We start from the raw sequence: 12,847 nt of genomic DNA, 5'->3' as shown, positions 1-12,847 counted from the left end.
GTTCCATTCTCATGGACATTAACTATGGTCTCACTTCAGTTCCGTTCATGACTCCGGGGCAGGCCCCCGGAGGGGGGGGCCAAGGGGGCAACTTGGCAAGAGCGGGCCATTTCCATCGCTGCTGGAGCACCGTGCGGCTTGCTCCAGGTGGGTCTGAGGACTAGCTGGGGCAGGGCACAGCATGGTCTCACCGGTGCTGAGAGCTGGCTGGCCCCAACCCTACCCCTTTTCCCTAGGCACCGTCTCTTCCATCCTGAGCCCGGCCCCTTCCAGGAGCAGGGAGCTCCCTCCCCATCTCCGACTTTCTCCAGTGCCCAGTGAGGCTGTCGGCTCCCCTGCTCCTGGGTTCTCTTTGAGTTTCGGTGTCCAGGACTCGGAGCAGAGCAGCCTGGCTTTTGGTCAGAGCCGTTGTGTTTTACCTGCTCTCCTCGTAGGCTGGGTTACTTGGGGGCCAGCAATGAAAGTTGAAACGTGGATGAATTTTATCTGGTTTCGGTTTCCTGAGGAAAGTGTCCCTCCTAGCCAGTCGCTTACGCAAGGCTGGAGTGTGCGAGCCTGCCTGGGGCAATATGATGATTCACCCGATGTTAAAAATGTCTGGGTGCTGCTAGAAGGAGTGCAGATATTTCCCTTAATCCCTTTCCCTGCTGCTCATCCATATTTACCCCCTCCCCTCCCCACAGCCCCAAGGGCCCTTCCCCTCCCCATCTCTGCTCCCTTCCAAATGCCACAACTAGCTGCAAAACCCAACACGTTCCCCCCCATTCTCTGACACCCCCGCTTCTCCCCAGTCCCTTGGTTTGGACCGGAAAGTTAGACCACTCTGAACATGTTAGGAATGGCTCATGTTGGTAGGGTGGGGAGAGACGGTCTGTCTGCCCAGTGTCTTGCCTCCCTTTGATCTTACCATCCCATTGTTCGTGAAACGTGACTGCATTCTTCTAGCTCTTTACTAGCACTTTTCTGCTGACCTCTGTTCAGACCAGTGTTAATATCCTGGACAAGGCTTCTGAAGTAACAGAAGTCTGTGTGGATTTTAAAATATCACTGTGATTGTGTGTCACCCGGATACTGTGACATTAGACTGCCTGGATATTCTCGCATGACGTTCTCATAAACAAACTAGGGGAAAACAACCTGATGGCATGCCATGGCTCCTTCCCCACTCTGGCATGATAAATGCAGAAGTGGGGGCCAGCAAGTGTACTCCAAAGCCTTATCTACCAGGCTTTGGTATAAAACTTCCCTCAAAATCTTAAAATCCTAGATCTTGGGAATAAAACTTCTGCTGCCACCACCCAAATATTGATAAAGAAATCAGGGGAAAGATCATTTGGGAAATCTCACCCCTATTATAAAAATCAGGACACACAAGTAACCAATGCCAGGTTAATAAAAATAAAAAAGAAGACTTTTATTATTACAACAATATTCCTGTTGCAGACATAATGGCTACGTCTATACTGGCATCCCTTCCGGAAAAGGGATGCTAATGTAGCACGTCGGAATTGCAAGTAGGAATAAGAAATCCTCCGGAAAAGGCTTTATTTTCCGGAGAATAACGTCTAGACTGGCGCTTTTCTCCGGCTTTTCCCCAAGCTGGAAAAAAGCGGCAGCCATGTAAATGTAAATCCCGCGGGGGATATTTAAATCCCCCGCGGAATTTGCAATTCCGACGTGCTACATTAGCATCCCTTTTCCGGAAGGGATGCCAGTGTAGACCCAGCCAATGACTAGATGGGAATGTAACAAAATATACTCATGGAGAAACTCCATGGACCTAGAACTTAGTTACAAAGAAAAGCCAAACATCTTTTAAGCAGTGCCAGACATCAGATCCCATACCCAACCCTTAAAACAATAAAGCCTAACGAAACTTCCTAAACTTTACCCTACTTACAGAAAATGAGGAATGGTGTCTTTGGGGGGGGAGGGGAGAGCGAGAGAGAGAGAGAGAGAGAGAGATGCTTGTCCCCCTCTGTAGCTGCAGAGAACACACCTAGGCTGTGTCTAGACTGCAGGCTTCTTTCGAAAGAGGCTCTTTCGAAAGCATCTTTCGAAAGCGCCTCTTTCGAAAGATCGCGTCTAGACTGCAGGCGGATCTTTCGATAGAGGAAATCCGCTTTTTCGAAAGAGAGCACCCAGCGAGTCTGGATGCTCTCTTTCGAAGACGGCCTCTTTACATTGAAGAACGCCTTCCTTCGAAAGAGGAACTTTCGAAGGAAGGCGTTCTTCCTCGTGAAACGAGGTTTACCGCCATCGAAAGAAAAGCCGCGTTCTTTCGAAATAATTTCGAAAGAACGCGGCTTGGGTCTGGATGCAGGGGAAGTTCTTTCGAAAAAAGGGTACTTTTTTCGAAAGAACCCCTGAGTGTGGACACGGCCCTAGAGAGACAAAAGGGAGAAAGGAAAAAAACCAAATTCCTTTGTCCCAGTTTGAAAGTCCCACCTACATTCCTACTGGTCACTCCACCTGGCTAGGTGTAGTTAACCCCTTAATCCCCAGGCTGCTGGTTAACCCTCATAATCATGACAGGAGCTACTGTCAGGTAGATTCATAACTGGTTGGGAAACCATTCCCAAATGGTAGTTCTCAATGGTCAAGCTGGAAGGGCAGAACGGGTGGGGATCTAGTTCTGTTCAGCATCTTCATCAGTGATTTAGATGCTGGCATTGAGAGTTTGTGGAGGATACCGAGCTGGGAGGGGTGGCAAGTGCATTGGAGGAGAGAGTCATAATTCAAAATGATCTGGACAAACTGGAGAAATGGTCTGAGGTAAATAGGATGAAGCTGAATAAGGACAAATACAAAGTCCTCCACTTAGGAAGGAACAATCAAGGTACGTCTACACTGCATGGTTATTTCAGCATATCGGAGGTAGTGGACCGGAGGTATCCTGAAATAGCTACTCCGGGTCTACACAAGCTGCCTGATATTTTGAAATATTTTTTGAAATAACGGGTGTGCTATTTCGTCATCCTGGTAAACCTCATTGCACGAGGGATAAGGGATCGCATGAAACAGCGTGTTATTTCAAAATATGGCGCTGTGTAGACGTGCCAAATTTCAAAAGAGCCTATTTTGAAATAGATTTGAAATAAGATATGCAATTTGCGTAGCACAGATTGTGTATCTTATTTCGAGGTTGGGGGCTGTGTAGACGCACCCTCAGTTTCACATATACAGCATGGGAAGCGACTGTTTAGGAAGGAGTACGGCAGAAAGAGATCTAGGGGGTCATAGTGGACCACAAGCTAACTGGAGTATTGTGCCCAATTCTGGGTGCCACATTTCAGGGAATATGTAGAGAAATTGGACAATGTCCAGAGAAAAGCAATAAACATTATTAAAAAAAACCATGACCTATGAGGGAAGATTTGAAGGGGGGAAAAAAAAGTTTGTTTAGTCTGGAGAAGAGAAGACTGAGAGGGGACATGATAACAGTTTTCAAGTGCCTAAAAAGTTGCGTCAAGGAGGAGGCTAGAGAAAACATGTTCTTTTTCACCTCTGATGCCAGGACAAGAAGCAATGGGCTTAAACTGCAGCAAGGGAGCTTTAGGTTGGACACTAGGAAAAACTTTCTGTCAAGATGGTTAAACACTGGAATAAATTGCCTTGTGGAATCTCCATCACTGGAGATATTTAAGAGCAGGTTGTTGGACACACACCCATCAGGGATGGTCAAGATAATACTGAGTCCCTTCCAGTCCTATGGTTGTTGTTTGAACAGAGGTCTATTTTTCTGCATATGCACATCTTACTCTTTCAGGCATTTCACTGTGGTCCATGCCAACAGCAAGTTACACACGTACCCAGAGTCACTTTTTCAACGCACCGGAAAGGGACTGTGCGCTGGCTGTGAGCGGTTTGGGGAGGTTCAGAGCCAACACGTGTGCCTCTGGTGTATGCACAGAACCTAAAACTGCTAAAAGAAAGCGGCCGATTCTATGATTCGCTGTGTGACAGTGGCTTTGTGCATGCTTCTGCCACGTTAATCAGAGAATGCTAGAACTGGAAGGTGCCATGGCCTGCACCCCATCCGCTGCCAGATGTGACTCAGCCAGCAAGTAGAACAGATTTATTGGTTCCCAGGGACACAGTGTAGCTCAGACTTGTTGTTACTGGAACCAGGAGCATTCAGTACAATCCATCTTGGAAATAGGGGGACCCATAGCCTGGCCCCCCAGGCAAGCCAGCTAGACTCCCTTCTCCCTAAGCCTGCTGAAAAAACTCACTCACACGAACTGGCCCATGAAAACTCATCACCTATTCTTGTTATTCATCTTGTTATTCTTTAAAGTGCTGCACAGTCCTGGTTTTTGTTTCAGCCGCACCAGACTAACATGGCAACATTTCTACCACTACACCCACTACCTGGTCCCAGCCCCCTAGGCAGCTCCCCTCCCCCTTCTTTGAGCAGATTCTCGGGCAAGGTGTTATCTGCTGGCACCCGGTCCTCAGGTCATGAGAGATGGAACATGCTTCCACAGTGAGTCATGCCCCGCCTTCCCCGCCTCATCCAAATAGTGTTGCAGTGCCCAGGGAAACTGAGGCACGCACACACACCGAGAGTTATCACAGGACAGTAGAATCACATACGACACAACAAAGCAGGCAGAGTGAATACCAAAGCTGAGTGAATACAGTGACTACAATAGTGGATACAATCCCCACTGTGTCACAGAAGGGACCTTGAAAGGTCACCAGGTCCAGTCCCCTGCCCTCATGATAGGACCAAGCACCATATAGACCATCCCTGACAGGTGTCTGTCCACCCTGCTCTTAGATATCTCCAGAGATGGAGATTCCGCAACCTCCCCAGGTAATTTATTCCAGTGTTTCACCACCCTGGCAGCTCAGAAGTTTTTCCTAATGTCCAATCTAAACCTCCCTTGTTGCAGTTTAAGCCCATTGCTTCTTGTTCTATCCTCAGAGGCCAAGGGGAACAATTTTTCTCCCTCCTCCCTTGTAACAACCTTCTAGGTACTTGAAAACAGCTCTCATGTCCCCTCTCGGTCTTCTCTTTCCCAAACTAAACAAGCCCTGTTCTTTCAGTCTTCCCTCATAGGTCATGTTCTCTAGATCTTTAATCATTCTTGTTGCTCTTCTCTGGACCCTCTCCAATTTCCCCACATCTTTCTTGGAATGTGGTGCCCAGAACTGGAAACAATACTCCAGTGGAGGACTTAACTTAATGTTAAGTTTTGCTGCTTTAGTTTGGGAGGTTTGATTATAAATGTGTGAAAACTCCTGAAATCAGCCATCAGAAAAGTCCATCATAAGAACATAAAAACGGCCACGGTCCATCTAGCCTGGTATCCTGTCTTCCGACAGTGGCCAATGCCAGATGCCCCAGAGGGAGGGAACACAACAGGGAATCCTCATGTGATCCCTCCCCGGTTACCCATTTCTAGACAAACAGAGGCTAGGGACACCATTCCTACTCAGCCTGGCTAATAAGAATTGATGGACCTAACTTCCATGAATCTATCTAGATTTTTTTTTAACCCTATTAAAGTCCTAGTCTTCACAACATCCTCTAGCAAGGAGTTCCACAGGTCGACTGGGTGCTGCATGAAGAAAAAATCCTAGGAGAATTATCCGTTTAATATAATTAGAGGCACACATTCCCCTGGCAGTGTGGCCTCCCATGACATAGCGATGGCATAGTGGCTTTTATGCCTCCCCCACAGCTAATTGTATGTTCTCCCATCCCGTCGCTCTCCTGAAATATGTCCTGGTGGCTTTTTACTTGTGCCTTAATGAGAGGTTCTGATTTAACCTTGGATCCCCCCAGCTTTTGTCATCGCAGCCTTCACATATTTAGCTGCAAGTTTCGTTTCTGTTTAATGTAAGGTTAGTGATCTGCCCAGACAGGCTGTCCCATGCGGAATGACGAGTCTCTGGCTGGACTGAGGCCCTGAATTGCCTGAAAGCCAAAGGGATGGCGTGTTTTTTCCCAAATCAAATCATAGACCAGACTGAAGTTCTGGGGAGTGCAGCCTTGTTAGAAACTGCCATGGGCATGCTCCGAGACAGCAGCTCAGCGCCGTGAGGTGTCTGCTGGGAACTAAAGCATTGGGGTTTCTACTCTCTGGCCTCTGGCTTCCTGCCTGCCGGAGGGGACTGGATCCAGGGAGCCCTGGAATGCAGACTGCCAGGCAAGTGTGGGGCGGCCCTGTCTGGGAAGGAGAACGGCAGCACTGATAGGTCACTCACCAATTGAAAAGCAACGTGCGGGGTTTTAAAGGTGCTCCCTCAACTGAAGACGCTTGGCCGCGTCTTTCAAAACCGGGCGCCTGTAATTAACACTGAGGCCTTTTCCTCCTGCGGCCATGTTCCCCGCATCCCAACTGGCCCTACGTTTTCCAAAACGACTCGGGGGGGGGGGGGGAGAGGAGGGGGTGTGTCCCTCTGCACGCATCCATCTTGAGACTCCTCATAACCATGGTTTTCAGAGGAAGGGTACTCAACACATTCTGAAAACCAGGCCCCTTTAAGGCAAAGTCACTTCTGCAAAAGTAAGCACCAAGTCCTGACTGGGACAGCCGCAGGGTCAGAAGTGCTGTGTATCCCAGCTCCCCCGGGCATTATCTGGAGTGGCAGGTGTTGAGCAATGTTCCCTCGACTCTATTCCATCCATGTGCGGATTTTTTCCGTCTGTCGAGAGGCACCTTGCCCATCTGCCGGTGAGGGCAGCGATGGACCCTCTGTGGCTCCTCAAACTTTGTTTCAGGGTAGGGTAGCCTAGGGACTAGTTAACCTCTTTGGGGCCAGGGCAGGGTTGATTCATCCCATCACACCATTCCTGTGTGGAATAAATTTTTTCTATGTGCGCCGAGGCATGTGTAATTGTGCACCACCAGTAGAAACACAAACCTAGCTGAGGGCACTGGAGTTTCTCCTGATCTGCTGCACAAGTGGCCAGTTACAGAGAGCACTGGTGTTGAGTCCCTCTCATGATAAGCGCCTGTGTCCTTTCCATGAGGTTCGTCCGCTTCTTTCTCCTTCCTTTGGCCACTTCCTTGATCTATTTTGGAAAGACCGAGGAAATTCTCTGACAGCAGGGGACCAATGTGTGGAGAGGGGTGGTTTCCATCTGAGCTAGATGCTTCGATGGCAGGATTTTGGTGGCTGACATTTCAAGTGCCACATTTAAACAGCTCATCCACCGCATCTGTCCGCCAGCAAAAGCCAGTGCAAACAAAGGAACAAAGAAACGAGAGTTTCCAGCTATTTCTGTTGACTAAGAATTAACACTTCACTCATCAAACTCCTTGTGGCTCAGGGAAGAATGCAGCTACAGAGCCTGCTAAATCAGCACCAGCTGCTGCTCCGCACATCTGTTCTAGAACACTCATACAATAATTGAACTGGATGGGACCTGGAGAGGTCATAAGTTCCAGTGCCTGCCCTCATGGAAGGACCCAGAACTATCTAGACCAGTGGTCCCCAAGCTTTTGGGGCTGCCAGGCGCCCAGGGCTGGGACCGCTCACGGGTCGCACACGCAGGGGTGGGGCGGAGCTGCGCATGCATCACGTGCCTGGGGGTGGGGTCGTGCGTGCACCATGCGCAGGGCCGGATTAAGGTGGGGGCTAGCCAGGCAGCTGTCCAGTGCACCAACCTATGGGGGGCGCCTGATGGCAGTTGTAAGGCGCGCTGTGCGCCCGGCCGCACAGCGCCCCTTAGAGCTGCCATCAGGCACCGTGCGCCCGATTGCAGCTGTAAGGTGCACAGTGCGCCGGGGGGCGGGGCTGCATATGTGCCGTGCGCCCAGGGTGCAGGAATGGCTCCATGACGCCCACGGGCACCGCGTTGGGGACCACTGATCTAGACCATCCTCAACAGGTGTCTGTCTAACCTGCTCTTAAATATCTCCAGAGATGGGGATTCCACATCCCCCCCCCCTGGGCAATTTATTCCAGTGTTTGACCACCCTGACAGTTCGGAAGCTCTTCCTAATGTCCAGCCTAAACCTCCCTTGCTGCAATTGCCCGTTGCTTCTTGTCCTAGCCTCAGAGGTTATGGAGAATAATTTTTCTCCCTCCTTGTAACACCTCTTTTGATACTTCAGAGCTGCTGTCATGTCCCCCCTCATTCTAAACTAAACAAATCCAATTCGTTCAGTCTTCCCTCCCCAGGTCATGTTTTCTAGCCCTTTCATCAGTTTGGTTGCCCTTCTCTCCAGTTTCTCCATATCATGTAGCCCCCAGAACTGGGCACAATACCCCAGCTGAAGCCTCAACAGCATGGAGTAGACTAGAACAGTGTTTCTCAACCTTTTTTCATAAAGTATCCTCTTTTAAAAAATATATATATAAATATCCCCAGTACCTACAATTTTCAAGACACACAACATTTTTTCTACCATTGCAACACGTGTATTTAAACAACTTCATCATAGCCGGGCGGGCAGTGAAATTTTTCGGTGTAAAAGTGCAAAAATAATAAAGCGTTGTAAAACTTCAAACAAAAATTCAGTTTTCTCCAAATTTCAGTTGTGTTGACGTACCCCCCAGACTTCTCTCGAGTACCCCCTAAGGGTACTTGTACCACTGGTTGAGAAGCACCAGACTAGAGGAGTTACTACTTGTGTCTCGTTTACAACACTCCTGCTAGTGAACAGAACTGGCCGTGTTCTGGTAACATTCTCTTTGCACAGCACTTTCGGTAGAATCCTAGAACATTAGGACTGGAAGGGACCTCGCGAGGTCGAGTCCTGTCCCCTGCCCTCATGGCAGGACCAAGCACCATCTTAGATCATCCCTGCTAGAACTTTGGGTCAACATGTGACTAGCTTCTTTTCTTCCTTGATTCACAGAGCCATCAGCATTTGCATGTGTGTTAGATAAGACAGCCTTGAGTGTGGCTTGGATCAAAACTTCCTGATAATGGGAGTGTCCAAAATCCAAATCTTTCTCCTCCTAGCCAAAGCAGAGTATGAATCACAGTGTGTGGTACATTTATCCCATCTCATCTCCTGCTGTAGGTGATCCAGCAATTCTAATAAAACTTCTTACCGTCGTCAATCTCTGGCAGTCATTTCCGCCTGCAGATGCTGTATAATTCTGGCAATGCTGATCCTTAATCATGATTAAAGTCTTCAGTTCTGATTTATATCCATATGCTACACTGCTAGCAATTGCAACTCCGACCGCTCCTGGCTGCAGCACTCAGCCACTGTTGCGTGTTGCACGAATACCTTTGCAACAGATGAATCAGGCGCTTTTGTACATAAAACAGACCATCGGGTTCTCATGACCTGAAGTAAGATACGTTTGAACCGGAGTCGCTATGAAAACATCCACTCAATGTACAGCGGCAGTCAAAAAAGAAAAACAGAATGTCAGGAATCATTAAGAAAGGGATAGAGAATAAGACAGAGACTATCTTATTGCCTCTATATAAAACTATGGTACGCCCACATCTTGAATACTGCGTACAGATGTGGTTGCCTCATTTCAAAAAAGATATATTGGCATTGAAAAAGGTTCAGAAAAGGGCAACAAAAATATGTAGGGGCTTGGAATGGCTGCCATATGAAGAGAGATTAAAAAGACTGGGACTTTTCAGCTTAGAAAAGAGGAGACTAAGGGGGGGGATATGATAAAGGTCTATAAAATCATGACTGGTGTGGAGAAAGTGAATAAGGCAAAGCTATTTTTCTTGTTCCCGTAACAAGAACTAGGGGTCACCAAAAGAAATTAATAGGTGGCAGGTTTAAAACAAACAAAAGGAAGTCACTCAGCACACAGTTAACTTGTGGAACTCCTTGCCAGAGGATGGTGTGAAGATCAGGACTTTGACAGAGTTCAAAAAAACCCCAACACCCTAGATAAATTCATGGAGGTTAGGTCCATCACTGGCTATTAGCCAGGATGAGTCGAAATGGTGTCCCTAGCCTCTGTTTGTCAGAGTCTGGAAAAGAATGACAGGAGAGGGTTCACATGATGATTCCCTGTTTTGTTCACTCCCTCTGGGGCATTTGGCATGGAAGACATGACCCTGGGCTAGATGGACCTTTGGTCTGACCCAGTACGGCCGTTCTTATGTTCTTATGTTCTACCTAGGCGAAGTCGTGCCAGACACTTTGTGGGCTACGTGGTGGACCAGAGCGAGGGTGACGTATCTGTTTTCTATATCAAGTTCGTCCTCAGTGGAGATAGTCACCTAGTCTTCCTAGTATCAGAGGGGTCGCCGTGTTAGTCTGAATCTGCAAAAGCGGTGAGGAGTCCTGTGGGACCTTACAGACTAACTGAAGTGTTGGAGCATGCATGCATCTGACGAAGTGGGTCTTTGCCCACAAAAGCTTATGCTCCAACACTTCTGTTAGGGTATGTCTACACTAGCCCCCTAGTTCGATCTAGGGAGGCTAATGAGGGCGACCGAAATTGCAAACGAAGCCCGGGATTTAAATATCCCGCGCTTCATTAGCATGTTCCTGGCAGTCGCCATTTTAGAAATTGACTAGTCCGAAGTAACGGCCCGCGTCTACACGTAGCAGTGAAACGGGATTCCGAATTAAAGCCCTAACTCGAATTAGCTGTTATTCCTCCTGCAATGAGGTTTACCAGCTAATTCAAGTTAGGGCTTTAATTCAGAATCCTGTTTCACTGCCGCGTGTAGACGCGGGGAGTTACTTCGGGCTAGTCAATTTCTAAAATGGCTACCGGCCGGGAACATGCTAATGATGCACAGGATATTTAAATCCAGCACTTCATTTGCAATTTCAGTCGCCCTCATTAGCCTCCCTAGATCGAACTAGGGGGCTAGTGTAGACATACCCTTAGTCTATAAGGTGCCACAGGACTCCTCACCTCTTTTGTAGTCTTCCGAATTTGTAGTCTTCCTAGGTTTTCTTTTTAAGGCCAAGAAGGGACCACTGTAATCTTCTAGGTCTGACCTCCTGCCACAAGACTTCACTCCCTAGCTGTGTTTGAGCCTGCTGGAGTGTCGCGTGTTAGAAGCATGTCCAGTCTCTATTGAAGATTTCAAGGGACGGAGACTCCATGGTGTTGCTGGGGATGTTCCTGGACCATTTCACCAGCCAAGTCACGCTGTTGTACCCCTCACCCAAAGAGGATGTAGCCAGATGAACCACAAGTAGGACCGGGCCTGTCCCTTGCTGGGCTCAACGAGAAGTGTCTGCCATGTTCATCTGTTCCGGACGTAAGAGCTGCTGCTTGGCATGTTCTCTTCAGTGCCCCTAAGCCCTGCCATAGCCCTTCAATGCCAGGTGCTGCCTCTGTTTCCCTGCCCTCCAGCCCTGTCCCGTCAGCCTCAAAAGGCCAGGTTTGGCCCTGGGGTTTGCCTGTGTGTGGGTGCCCTTTGCTGAGCGAAGTTCAATGCGCAATGCAAGCCGCTCTCCCTGGCAGAAATGACGTGGTGTCGTGTGGCTTCTACAGTGACGCACAAGGAGGAGATAATTGCACGGGGCTTTGCACAGGGGTCCTGGAAACCCTCGCCATTCCCGGTGGATGCGTTCCCGGCAGCACCGCGAATGGCGAAATCCGCGGAGAGTGCCGGCCGTGGCTCCCAGTCCCTGTGGTGAGTTCTCCGTGGCTCCTAGTACCCGGTGCTCCTCCAGACCGGGATGGGAGAGACCCACAAATCGCAAGGATCTGTTGTCCATCTTTAAACCCTGGGGACTCTGCCGCTGGTGCAGAACACAGCCGCTTGCTTATGGAGTAGAACACAGCATGAAGAGCAGGAGTTCCTGGCATCTGCACTGGCAGCTTCTTGGCCTTTGGGTGGAGTTTAAGGTCTTGGTTATGATCTGGGGCTAGCTTACCTGAAGGATGCCTCCCTTCGTGGGTCATACGGCTGCGGTGCACAGGAGCACTCAAGCCGGATCCCCATACAAGAAAGGAACAATAACCCAAGAGGCATATACTGCCCATTGATATGTATTTTTTCTTATGCTTCCGGGCCATCACCGATAGCATCACAAAGGCATTTTCACCCCATGTATCTGATGGTTCAGTAAAGCGACTCTGTGTTCAAGCCAACATCTAGTTTATGCTTTTTTCCGCATCTTTGCATGAATATAAATGGATATCCTGAGGCAAGATAAATAGCCTGAGGTATTTTTATAAAAAAACCAAACCCACCATGAGTCACTCTGGTTAAAATATAAATCACGGGCCAAACAAAATGGCTCTGGTATAAAAGCGACAGACATCCACTGCCAAGGAGCTCGATTGTGTGATTGATGATAACGGTGGAGAACCTCATCCCGCGTCACTGGACGAGGAACTGGCAGGAGGTAGATAAAATGGAAACGATAAAACGAAACCACAGCTTGCGGGCGAGGCGGAAGCCAGCCCTTCGACCCTGAACAACGGCCTCCAAAGGGTTCCATGAGATCGGCTGAAAGGCACAGGCGCGCCAGGAAAGAAAAGGACAAGCCCAGGACTGCAAGACTATCTAGGAGGAATTACTACAACAACACTAGAGAAATTCTGTAGCCAAATGCCAAAAATATGGAATCTGAGTAGTTTGGCACCTAGGCTGGTTTCTAAATATTTTAATGCTGCTTTTGGCAAGTTTGATGACTGTTAGGAGAATTTTAGACATTATTATATACCCAGATGTGTGTACGTACATACACACACACACACATACATATCTGGGTATATATAATATCTGAAATTCTCCTAACAGTCATCTAACTTGCCGAAAGCAGCATTAAAATATTTAGAAATGCCTATTGATGTGTTAGTGTAAATAGGTACTTGGTATATTTTTGGACAGGATCATTTTCTTAGAGCCATGAGGCAGATATTACACGCTTTTTGGCTGCGTCTAGACTGGCAAGTTTTTCCGCAAAATTTGCGGAAAAACTTG

The 12,847-nt window shown here is 48.4% G+C and overlaps 1 protein-coding gene across 3 annotated transcripts in view; it reads left to right on the top strand.

The window, feature by feature from the left end:
• The window catches only part of ITGA11 (integrin subunit alpha 11), a 180,721-nt gene that overhangs the window by 54,733 nt on the left and 113,141 nt on the right, over window positions 1-12,847 (top strand). The gene's annotated exons all lie outside the window — the stretch shown is intronic.

Source organism: Pelodiscus sinensis, chromosome 14 (assembly GCF_052426305.1).
Source record: "Pelodiscus sinensis isolate ZL-2025 chromosome 14, ASM5242630v1, whole genome shotgun sequence".
Lineage (NCBI taxonomy): Eukaryota > Metazoa > Chordata > Testudines > Trionychidae > Pelodiscus > Pelodiscus sinensis.
The sequence above is the reverse complement of the archived record's forward strand: the minus strand, read 5'-3'. Positions and strand labels throughout refer to the sequence as shown.